Source organism: Odocoileus virginianus, chromosome 11 (genome assembly GCF_023699985.2).
Source record: "Odocoileus virginianus isolate 20LAN1187 ecotype Illinois chromosome 11, Ovbor_1.2, whole genome shotgun sequence".
Classification (NCBI taxonomy): domain Eukaryota; kingdom Metazoa; phylum Chordata; class Mammalia; order Artiodactyla; family Cervidae; genus Odocoileus; species Odocoileus virginianus.
In genome coordinates this window covers 66,731,392-66,744,781 of record NC_069684.1, presented here as the reverse complement: position 1 = coordinate 66,744,781, position 13,390 = coordinate 66,731,392, and positions in this window count along the sequence as shown.

Genomic DNA, 13,390 nt, shown 5'->3' with positions numbered 1-13,390 from the left:
CCTGAGTTCAATTTTTTAAATCCACTTTGAGTTCTCTCTCTTTAGTAGGTGAGTATAGTGACAGATTTTGGGGGGCCCCCCTCCCCATATCCATTACCTCCTTCATCCTATTCTATGGTACCCATATTTCAGGCCTGTGATTTGGTGGGGGTTGACCTATACCTCTGCCTCTAAGGATGGAATCAGATTGGACTATGTGATTGATTCAGGAATGACTCAGAATGAAAATGAAAACAATTAGGAAAAATAAGATACTGGTTTAAAAGAGTATAGTCTATGAAACAGACATACAAAATAAAGAGACATACAAAATAAACTTACAGTTTATTGGGAAACAGGGTAGGGACACAGAGATAAGTTAGAGGTGTGGCATTAACATACACTGTGCTCAGTGGTATCTGAGTCTTTGTGACCCCATAGACTGTAGCCTACAAGGCTCCTCTGTCAATGGGATTTTCCCAGCAAGAATACTAGAGTGGATTGCCATTCCCTCCTCCAGGGATCTTCCCAACCCAGGGGTCAAACCTGCATCTCCTGCATTGCTGGTAGGTTTTTACAGCTGAGCTATTAACATATACATAGTGAGTGAAGTTGCTCAGTCGTGTCCAACTCTTTGCGACCCTGTGGACTGTAGCATACCACGCTCCTCCATCCATGGGATTTTCCAGGCAAGAGTACTGGAGTGGGTTGCCATTGCCTTCTCCAGAGAATCTTCCCGACCCAGGGATTGAACCTGGGTCTCCCACATTGTAGGCAGACGCCTTACCGTCTGAGCCACCAGGGAACTCTTAACATATACATACTACTGTATATAAAATTGGAAGTGAAAGTTGGAACATAAGGCAGGCTGGGTGCTGAAGAATTGATGCTTTTGAACTGTGGTGCTGGAGAAGACTCATGAGAGTCCCTGGGACAGCAAGGAGATCAAACCAGTCCATCCTAAAGGAAATCAACTCTAAACATTCACTGGAAGGATTGACACTGAAGCTGAAGCTCCAATACTTTAGCCACCTGATGTCAAGAGCCAACTCATTGGAAAAGACCCTGATGCTGGGAAAGATTGAGGGCAGGAGGAGAAGGGGACGACAGAGTATGAGATGGTTGGTTGGCATCATTGACTGAACGGACATGAGTTTGAGCAAGCTCTGGGAGATAGTGAAGGACGGGTAAGCCTGGTGTGCTGCAGTGCATGGGGTTGCAAAGTGTCAGAAACAACTTAGCAACTGAACAACAACAATGAATATATAAAATAAACAAGGAGGACAGGCTATATAGCATAGGACCATAGTCAGTGTTTTATGGCAACCTGTAATGGAAAAGAATTGGAAGCACTTTGTTGTGCACCTGCAACTAGCACAACAATTTTAATTAACTATACTTCAATTCAAAAAGTGGCTAATAAAAAAGCAGCATTGATTTTCCTTTTGTATGTGAAAAGAGACACAGAGATGATCTCAGAGAAGGTTCTAACTGAGACTGGAGCCAACTACAAAGAAAAAGAATGAAAAAATTAAAATAGCAAGGCGTGGCATCCTAAATAACATGTTGTCCCCAAAGAAAGCCTACCTGAGTAAGCAAGTGTACAGCTGGCATCTTTATTTACTACAAATATGTTATTTTACATAACACATTGCTTTAAAATGGCATTTTATTTGCATGACAGTTTGGAACAGCCTATTTGGACAGAGATGGAGAAGACAAAAAATAAACAACAACAAAAAAACCCACTCCAACCAATACAGTTAGTGACTGTCATATAACATGAATTCAATTTGGAATTTGCAATTTTCCTGCTACTTTATTTTCTGTTTTGTTCTATTTATTTTTAATTGCTTTATTTACCCTACTATCTTCCCCTGAATTCATTATATTCTTCTTGCTGCAGTATACATGCTAACAATTCTTTTTGTAGTTTCCGTGGGGAGTGAAACTTGAGTCAGAAATGACTGAGAATATCTTCAACTTACTTCAAATTTCTGTAAGTCTTACATGGTGTGGACACACCATAGTTGAGAGTTGTTTTTCCTCAGCAAAAAGATATTCTTTTGATTTCTATTATCTGAATTTGATAATTAGGGACATTATTCTCACATCTCTGTTTTAGTTCTGGAAACCATCAACAGGGAGTTTGTTTGGTTGGCACTCAATGGACTCTAACTTTTTGATATTCTGTTTTCTTCAGTTAGTTAAAATTTTCCTTTTTAGCATTTCTTAGAATTATTTGTAGCCAATCACTCTTTCTATTTCTTCTGCTCAAAAATGGCAACCCACTCCAGTATTCTTGCCTGGAGAATCCCATGGACAGAGGAGCCTGGCAAGCTACAGTCCATGGAGTGGAAAGACTCAGACATGACTTAGCAACTAAAGCACCACTAACCATAGTTATATACATATATATCTTACATATTCTGTAAACTTATATTTTATTTCCAAGCTTAAACTTAAAACTTACTGGTTTGCCTTTTTATCTTGAAAATGCTTAAAGATTATATAAGAAACAGGCTATATCAACTGATTAACTGATAATATCTGTCAAAGAAAAATTATACTCACATTGAGAACATCTAATTTCATTTTGTAAAAATTGTGTACCAATGCCTAGTAGACGTAACCAGGAACTGTAGCTCATGCTAGCCAGGTGACTTCAGAAATATATTAGCCTAAACTTCACTGTCTCAACCATCATCACCAATACAGAAAACAGACTCTTCAGAGACTGGGAATTAATTAAACAATGCATTATACTAGATTTTAGATATTTAATATCTTGACAAAAGAAGATTTATTTCTGAAATAAAATTTGGCTTATGCATTATTATTTTAATACATTCATTCTCATATGAGGAGAATACAATATTGCCTAATCACAAAATTAAAGTGGTCTTGACAATTCTCTTTATTTCATAAGTCTAGATCAAAATCTCCTGTTTTCAAATGATTACCCTGAGTCATCATATGTTTCTGATGAAGATTCAACACTTTATCTTTCTCATCTCTAATGTAATGGTTTTTCTTATAATGAAGCATTTACCATTAAATATGTATAAACTATTAATATCTTAGCAAAAATTTCAGCTCCCCTAGATACCAACTTTCAAATGTTTTTCTGTACTGATTGAATAAATATAGTTCATTGTTTTAGCAATGCCATTTGTGACATTTTCAATAATTATTTTTAACATAGATAGTCTAAATTGTCATAAACTATGTATTTCTTTAAATTTCAAAATGATACTTTTCCACATTGTACATATGAGATACTGTAAGGAAAAAGGAAAAAGTATAAACCAAGGCTGCTAGTAGTACTACATTTTGGGGGGAAATGACTTTATCAACCAGCAAAGTCTCCAGAAAATCTGGCAGGTACATTGAGTCAACACCAGTCAATTTAGTATTAAGTCAAACTGTTGAAAACTTTTAACCTAACACAGAAAGTAACAAGATTTTATGTTAAAACAATCTCTTGAGTTTTCTGTTACTGAACTGAACTCTAGAAAGTAAAATAAGAAATATAATAGGTGTGAGAAATATAATAAGTGCAAGAATCTTTAAAAACTCAGAAATAATTAGTACTTACTTTCAAAAATAGAAAAAGAAAAGAATGTTTACAACTTATTTACTCTGTTTTATCATTGGGATGAGTTCTACTGCAAAACACAAGGAAATAAACCATCATAGGTGAGTGAGATACAAGAAATAAATTGAAATAAAGTCACCTCATAGAACATATAGGACACATTCATTCAGAAGTTAAAGCTAAATATAAAGAAAAAGTAACAATAAAATGAAATAAACATAGAATTTTTACTCAAATATCAAAGCCAATAAACAGAAAGACATTCTCCTTGTGGACTTCCAATACTTACAGAAGAGTGAGTTTTTTATATAATAGCATAAACTTATGACAGAACTCTCAGCTTTTTAGAACACAGAGAAAAGGAAATGTTGAAAAATAAACTGAATAATAGAACAGAAAGAGAATATAACATACAGAACACAAAAAACAAAAAAAAATGTTCAGTGACAAAATTTTTTCATGTGAAAAATAAAAAACAGAATACAAGGACTAGGGTATGAGTACAGCAATGAGGGTGATATGAGGAAAAACAAAATGTACTTTTTTTGAAAGAGCAGTTAAACAAAATTTATACAAAGAACAGTTGTTCCAATTTAAAAGACTGTAAAACAAAGTTGATTTAAACTAATTTAAATATGAAGAACAGTTATGTATATAATCCAACATAAGAGAATATGCATACATTTTATAAATATATTTGTCCAGTTAGTGTAATAGGCAATGACTGAGCACTAGTTACTACAATTTCCAAATGAGAATTCATGAAATAAAATATAGTTTTGAAAATATATCTTTAATAACAAGTAGTTTCATTTGAAGAAAATATTTTGCTCTAATTGGGAAATTATTTATAAGATAAAACTAGATTCATATCTGAATTCTCAGGAATATTATCTATGTCTGAGTGTAGTTTCTGGGGCCAGATTCCCTGAGTAGAGCCCTATCTCTCATCCTAACTAGTTACCTGATTTAGTGTGCGTATCTTAACATTTGTGTGCTCAAATTTCCTCACTTTGAAATAAATATGACTAATAATACATTGTTGTGAACAGGGACATGGATTCTAAATTTTTAATTCCTCAGTCTTTATATAATGCATTTAAAAATAATAAAGATATAAAAAGATATACCTATTTTTGGTAGGAGTAGGTAACAGTTAAAGCTGCAGTTTTAACCTGTGTCACAGCTAGAAGAGATGGTAGAATCCATTTGAAAGAATGTAAAGAAAAGAAACACGTAAAGAAAGAGGATCAGATAATAGGATCTCAAAAAACACTAGCAAAAAAACAAACAAAAAACACAAAATCAAACACACTTAGGAGGAGAAGCCCTGATATGCAAATTGTTTACTTCTTATTTGCAATCAAATACACAGACACTGGAATTAGTAGTTTAAGAATTAGTGAGGAGCTGGGGGGAAGTAGGCGACAGCAAAAGCAAATAGGACAGGACAATTTTAATGACATAAATTTCCATTTGATGCATCAGACAAAAAGAGTCCTTCTGAGTTGCAAATGCCAGACAGCCTGGAAACATTTTCTGTCTAGAAGAAGCTTGGTCAATGATTGTTGATTCAGGAAAACATACACAGTCAAATATGAGTGATAAACATGACAATGATGCAGCATGCTCAGAAGGATAAGAAAAATGAAGACAAGGTCGGAAAATTAAACATTACTTTTTGAACACTTGCCAAAAGAACACTGCCAAAAAGAAAATGAATGTGGTTCATTAAAAATTTATAATAAACTTACCTATGATCTACAAATTAATTTTCTCTATAAAGATCACAAGGTAGTATGAGGAGAGTTCAGGGAAGAAAGGGGAAAAAAGGAAAAACAGAAGCAGATAATATATCAGATGACGAACTAACGTTTGAAATACAGAAGAAAAAGATAGAGAAATAGGAAATTGAAAGGATAGGGAAGAATAATTATCACTGTTTAGTCACAGCAAGAGACAGAAAATGGAAAAAGAGGGAAGGGAGAGTGGGAAGGAGGGAGGGAGGAAGCTGAGGGGAAGATGATAGATAATATGGAACAGGTAGACAGAGATGGAAGGGATGGAGGCGACAGAAAGAGTGAGACAGGGAGCAGGGGTGAAGATCGTAGGCAACGCCGGAGAGATTAGTTTAGATTAGATTAGGTGGACAGATAGGTAATAGACAACTGATGGATGGATAGATAAACGGACAGATAGTCATACAGAAAGGTTGGAGGGAGAGGACGAGGGAGGAAGAGAGAGAAAGAGAAACACAGACAGAGGAGGAAAGGGGAGGGAAGGGAAAGGAGAATGTTGATAGAAAAGAAAAAGAAAATGTTTAAAAGGAGTTAGAAGTGTTGGAGGCAAAATAGATATAAAAAATACAGTAAGGAACACCAGCATATGACAGATTACAGTCTCCTGTGGAAAAAGAAGTAAGCTGGAATTGAAAACATTTACCTAAAATAAAAGATAATTCAGTTCTACATACTGAAAGAGAATACCATATAGTGTGGAACACTGAGGTATAATAGTTAACACAAGGATACCCTATCAAAGGTATTATTCTTCAAATATAAAGTAAGAGTTCTTGAATATCCAACAAGGAAAACAAATCAAATTATAGAGAGAAAAATCATACTGGCCGCAGGTTTCTCCATCTAACACTACAACATAGGTAAAGAACACTTGTAAAGCCCTTAGGGAAATAAATGAAACCCAACTTCTAAGAACAAAGGCAACCAACACTAAAATATGCACACATTTAAGAAAATATTTTTCTTTTGACTCCTTCCTTAGGAAATTACAAAACAGGGGTTTCACCTGATACAAGAAAATGAGGAAACTTATTCAAAAAGGATAATGAAATTAAATACACTTAACTCTAAAAGAAGCTTATATCAAGCGTGGAATTTAGGATGGTCAATAGAGAATATAAATGTCATATGTCCTGTGTATGTGTGTGTGTTTGTGTAGTATGTAGAAACAACTAATAAAATTTAAGAGAAGGGTAAGATAGTAGTAAAAATAGATTATTTATTATCTTTAAGCATTTACAGTAAAAATATAATTTAAAGCTAACAGAGACAATATTTTACGAAAATGTTAACAGTAAAAAGAATAAACTAAGACAAATTGAAAAGTAGAAATAAAATATTATTGAAAACATAAACTAATTTCACAACTACTTATGTAGGGAACAGTGAAGGAGAGAAAGAGGGAAAGACAGTTTGGAATGCAAAGTGAAGCCAGTCTCTGCTGTATATGATATTCATTTACAACAAAATACTGGGAGTAAGTATGAAAATTTTAAAAATAGGCAAAGGAGTAGTGCACTGATATAAATGCACAGACCACAGCACATTCTCATGTAAAATTAGCCACATTCTTTATTCCTTCTTAGAGACACGCCCTTGGCAGTGTAACTTTAAAGTTACTCCCGTCAAACAATGGAGTTTATTCCCCGCCTCTTGTATCTGAACTGGTCTTGACACATGTTTGAGACGACAGGAAATCACAGGAAAGATGCAATGCCAGCTCCAACCTATGGAACACTTTCTACAGAGCTGCAAGAGTCTCACTGTTTGGGGAACAAGTTGCCCTGGCCTATTGGAAGATGAGACCTAGAAACCGGTGACAAGACACCAGACATCCTAATGACAAGATGAGGCCCTCCAACACATGCCAGTCTCCAGCCAATCTGGTCCCTTGGGTTAGAAGCAAAGTGAAGCCATCTAAGACAGAAAACATCTGCTCCCCAGATAAGACTAGCTCAAACTGCCGTTGCACAGAATCTTACAATAAATAAAGGGTAGGCATGGCTTAATATGCAAGAATAGAAATCAGACAATTATATCAAAATAGGTACAATTTGGGTAAAAACAAAATGACATCAATAACAAATTATATAATGCTAAAAATATTAAAAATGAAGATATTAGCAAATGACATTCATATAGGAGAAAGAGAAACAAATCGCTGGAAATGGCTAGTAAAGACTTTTAACCATTGAGTAATGAATACAACAAAAAATATACAGTAGTATTTAATTAATTGGATATATATGATTGATATATATCATAATTTAGAACCTGAAAATAGAGCACATCTTTTCAGGTTTTCATTCAATATTTATAAAAATTGACTTCATGTTAACACACAAAGTATAGTCCAATAATTTCAAAAAATACAAATAGTACAACAATTTCAGATCATTATATCATAAAATTACAAATTAGAAAAGTCTCTTCTATCATTTTTTTAAAAAGCAAAAGCAATCTCCATTTGGGGGGTAGTAAAGAAAAATAAATAAGCCACACTGAAAACACCACCTATAAAGCTATGCTTTATAAATGTCATATGTAGAGATAAAATCTAAACAGGCACATTTGCAAAGAACATTAAAAAAATGTTCCCTAAAAAACCATTACTCTCAAGTCCTAGGATCAGTAGCTATTATCAAAGTGTTAAGGAAGATAGGAACTAGGTAGACAGAAGATGGAAATTAGAGGGGGGGATTTCTCCGTATACTTTTTATATTTTTCACATTTTCTACCATAGCAGTGCATTGACCACATATATGTACACACACACACCACATTCTCTTTTTAATCCATTCATTGGTCATTGGACACAGGTTGTTTTCATATTTTGGCAGTGATGTGGAGGTGCAAATACCTCTTCGTGATAGTGATTTAATCTTCCCTCAGATCTATATCTAAAGTAAAACTGCTGGATCTTATGGTAGCTCTACTGTTTTATTACTTTTTTTGAGGAACTCCCAAACTGATTACCAAAAATGGCTGCACCAATTAACATTCACACCAACCCACCAACCATGCATAAATGTTTTCTTTCTCCGCACCCTCTGCAAACAGTGAATTCACAGGAACAGAGCGTAGATTGGGGGCTGTTTGAAACAGGGACAGGTGGAGGAAATGGGTGAAGGTGATCAAAATGTGCAAGCTTCTAGAATATTCTAGAGAAGTTCTGGGAATGTAGGGTACAGTAGGGGTCTGTAGTTATCACTACTTTGCTGTATATTTGCAAGCTACCAAAAGAGTAGATGCTAAAGCTTTTCAATAAAACTGTAAATATACGAAGCAAAGCATGTATTAACTAAAATTTTGTCATTATCATTTTTTAATTCAGCAGTAAAGAATCTGTCTTCAATGCAAGAGACCCAGGTTCAATCCCTGGGTTGGGAAGATCCCCTGAAGGGAAAGACTATCTTGGGAAATTCCATGCACAGAGGAGCCTGGCAGGCTCAGTGCATGAGGTCACAAAGAGTTGGACAAGTCTGAAATGCGATACTTAGGTGCAACTTCAAAAATGACTGAATAATCTCTGTTCATTTCCAAAGCAAATCATTCAATATTATGGTAATCCAAGTCTATGTCCCAGCCACTAGTGCTAAAGAAGCTGAAGCTGAATGGTTTTATGAAGTCCTACAATAACACCAAAAATGATGTCCTTTTCATCACAGGGGACAACAATGCAAGGAAGTCAAGAGATACCTGGAGTAACAGACAAGTTTGGCCATGGAATACAGAATGAAGCAGGGCAAAGGCTAACAGAGTTATGCCAAGAGAATGCACTGGTCATAACAAACACCTTCTTCCAACATAAGAGGCAACTCTACACATGGACATCACCAGATGGTCAACACTGAAATCAGATTGATTATATTCTTCTCCACCTTCAGCTGGAAAGATCTATAGAATCAGCAAAAACAAGACATGGGCTGCCTGTGGCTTAGATCATCAGCTCCTTATTTCAAATTTCAGAATTAAATTGAGGAAAGTAGGGGAAGTTGCTAGGCAACTCAGGTATGACCTAAATCAAATCCCTTATGATTATACAGTGGAAGTGACAAATAGATTCAAGGGATTAGATCTGATAAACAGAGTGCCTGAAGAACTATGGACGGAGGTTCATAACACTGTACAGGAGGCAGTGATCAAAGTCATCCCCAAGAAGCAGAAATGCAAAAAGGCAAAATGGCTGTCTGAGGAAGCCTTACAAATAGCAGAGAAAAGAAGAGAAACAAAAGGCAAAGGAGACAAGAAAAATATACATCTCTGAATGAAGAGTTCAAAGAATTGCAAGTAGAGATAAGAAAGCCTTCTTAAGTGAACAATACAAAGAAACAGAGGAATATAATGGGAAGGACAAGATTTCTTCAAGAGAATTAGAGATACCAAAACATTTCATGAAAAGATGGGCACAATAAAGGACAGAAATGGTATGGACCTAACAGAAGCAATGATATTAAGAAAAGGTGGCAAGAATAAACAGAAGAACTGTACAAAAAAAAAAAAAAAGGTCTTAATGACCCAGATAACCATGATGGTATGATCACTCACCTAGAGCCAGACATCTTGGAGTGAAACGTCAAGTGGGCCTTAGGAAACATTATTACAAAGCTAGTGGAGGTGGTGGAACTCCAGCGGAGCCATTTCAAATCCTAAAAGATGTTGCTGTTAAAGTGTCACACTTAACATGCCAGCAAATTTGGAAAACTCAGCAGTGGCCACAGGACTAGACACGGTCAGTCATTCATCCCAAAGAAAGGCAATGCCAAAGAATGTTCAAACTACCACACAATTGCACTTGTTTCACATGCTAGCAAGGTAATGCTCAAAGTCCTTCTAGCTAGGGTTCAACAGTATGTGAACCGAAAACTTCCAGATGAACAAATCGGATTTAGAAAAGGCAGAAGAACCAGAGATCAAATTGCCAACATCAAATTGCATCAAAGAAAACACAAGGGAATTCCAGAAAAACATCTACTTCTGCTTCATTGTCTGGGCTAAAGCTTTTGACTGTGTAGATCACAACAAACTGTGGAAAATTCTTCAAGAAATGGAAATACCCAGACCAACTTACCTGCCACCTGAGAAACATGCATGCAGTGTATTAAAAAGCAAAGACATCATTTTGCCTACAAAGGTCCATCTAGTCAAAGCTATGGTTTTTCTAGTAGTCATGCTTGGATGTGAGAGTTGGACTCACAAAGAAGGCTGAGCATCAAAGAACTGATGCTTTTGAACTATGGTGCTGGAGAAGACTCTTGAGAATCCCCTGGACAGCAAGAAGATCAAACCTGTCAATCCTAAAGGAAATCAACTCTGAATATTCACTGGAAGGACTAATGCTGAAGCTGAAACTCCAATACTTTGGCTGCCTGATGCAAAGATTAACTCATTGGAAAAGACCCTGATGATAAGAAAGATTGAGAGCAAGAGAAGAAGGGGGAGACAGAGGATGAGATGGTTGGATTGCATCACTATCTCAGTGGACATGAGTTTGAGCAAATTCAGGGAGATAGTGAAGGACAGGGAAGACTGTCATGCTGCAGTCCCCAGGGTCACAAACAGTTGAACATGACTGAATAACTGGACAAGAACAACAATACAATGATAAGGTAGATACCAGAGACTGATAAATAAGTTTTATGTGCATCAACTATTAATGCCTTATTTCTCTTGGAATTCATCCAAAAACAAAAATTATTCAAAAGTATGGAATGTAAAATAGATCAATAGAGTCAAACAGTAGCCAACTTATCTGAGAATTTTCCCATGCAACCAAATCACAAAGAACGTTTAGAAAATAGGAGAAAATATTTGAATTTTAACTTAATTGATAAATGTTTCTCTAGCAAGGATTTACGGAAGGATTTTATTTGCTTTTTAAAAAATCTACTTTAAAAAAACTGTCCTTCTTCAGTTCAGTTCAGTCACTCAGTCATGTCCGACACTTTGTGACCCCATGGACTGCAACATGCCAGGCTTCCCTGCCTACCACCAACTCCTGGAGTTTACTCAAACTTACGTCCATTGAGTCGATGATGCCATCGAACCGTCTCATCCTCTGTCATCCCCTTTTCCTCCCACCTTCAACCTTTTCCAGCATCAGAGGTTTTTTTTTTCCCCAATAAGTCAGTTCTTCGCATCAAGTGGCCAAAGAATTGGCGTTTCAGCTTCAGCATCAGTCCTTCCAATGAATATTCAGGACTAATTTCCTTTAGGATGGACTGGTTGGATTTCCTTGCAGTCCAAGAGATTCTCAAGAGCCTTCTCCAACACTAGAGTTCAAAAGCATCAATTCTTTGGCACTCAGTTTTCTTTATAGTCCAACTCTCACATCCATACATGACTACTGGAAAAACAATAGCCTTGATTAGATGGACCTTTATTGGCAAAGTGATGTCTCTGCTTTTTAAAATTCTGTCTAGGTTGGTCATAGCTTTTCTTCCAAGGAGCAAGCATCTTTTAATTTCATGCCTACAGTCACCATCTGCAGTGATTTTGTACCCTAAAAAATAGTCAGCCACTATTTCCAGTTTCCCCATCTATTTGCCATGAAGTGATAGGACCAGATGTCATTATTTTAGCTTTCTGAATGTTGAGCTTTAAATCAACTTTTTCACTCTCCTCTTCCACTTTCATCATGAGGCTCGTTAATTCTTCTTCACTTTTGGCCATAAGGGTGGTGTCATCTGCATATCTGAGATTATCTCCCAGCAATCTCGATTCCAGCTTGTGCTTCTTCCAGAACAGCGTTTCTCATGATGTACTCTGCCTGTAAGTTATATAAGCAGGGTGACAATATACAGCCTTGACGTACTCCTTTTCCTATTTGGAACCAGTCTGTTGTTCCATGTCCAGTTCTAACTGTTGCTTCCTGACCTGCATACAGGTTTCTCAAGAGGTAGGTCAAGTGGTCTGGTATTCCCAACCCTTTCAGAATTTTCCACAGTTTATTGTGATCCACACAGTCAAAGGCTTTGGCATAGTCAATAAAGCAGAAATAGATGTTTTTCTGAAACTCTCTTGCTTTGTCAATGATCCAATGAATGTTGGCAATTTGATCTCTGATTCCTCTGCCTTTTCTAAATACAGCTTGAACATCCAGAATTTCACGGTTCACATATTGCTGAAGCCTGGCTTGGAGAATTTTGAGCATTACTTTACTAGCGTGTGAGATGAGTGCAATTGTGCAGTAGTTTGTACATTTTTTGGCATTGCCTTTCTTTGGGATTGGAATGAAAACTGACCTTTTCCATTCCTGTGGCCACTGCTGAGTTTTCCAAATTTGCTGACATATTGAGTGCAGCACTTTCATAGCATCATCTTTTAGGATTTGAAATAGCTCAACTAGAATTCCATCACCTCCACTAGCTTTGTTCATAGTGATGCTTCATAAGGCCCACTTGACTTCACATTCCAGGAGTATAAATTCATCTAAAAGACATTGATTTACTTACAAATTCTAGTAGGTTTCTAAGAAAAAAATCCATGAAGCTGAATCTATGTCAGACACTTAAGTCAAGCAAAGTAGAGCCAAATTATTGTGAATCATTGCTTAGACACTTTATTTAATATGCCTTAGCAGTGAGTTTCCAAATAAAAATATTATTTCTGAAGTACTGTGGATCTGAAGCAAATAGACTGCCAGATATTTATCCAGCAAAGACCGGCTTATTTGGGATAAGCAGAGAATTGCAATTCAGGGTCTGTAGCCATGGCAAGACATCTGCAAGTCCCCAGAAAGTAAAGGAAGAAAGCCTTTGTAGATGGAAAAGGACGTTGGGAGGGCTAAGGAAACAAGGAAGTTATAGCTTTTCATTGGCTGAGTCCCGAGTCTTTCCTCTTCTCATTGAGCTCCGTGGTGTCATTGGGTTGAGAATTCCCCTTCTGGTCTTCCAGTTCTATCTGCTTGTTTATGCATGTGTGCTAAGTTGTTTCAGCGTGTCTGACTCTTTGAGACCCTGTGGACTGTACTTGCCAGGCTCTTCTGTCCATGGGCTTCTCTAGGCAAGAATAT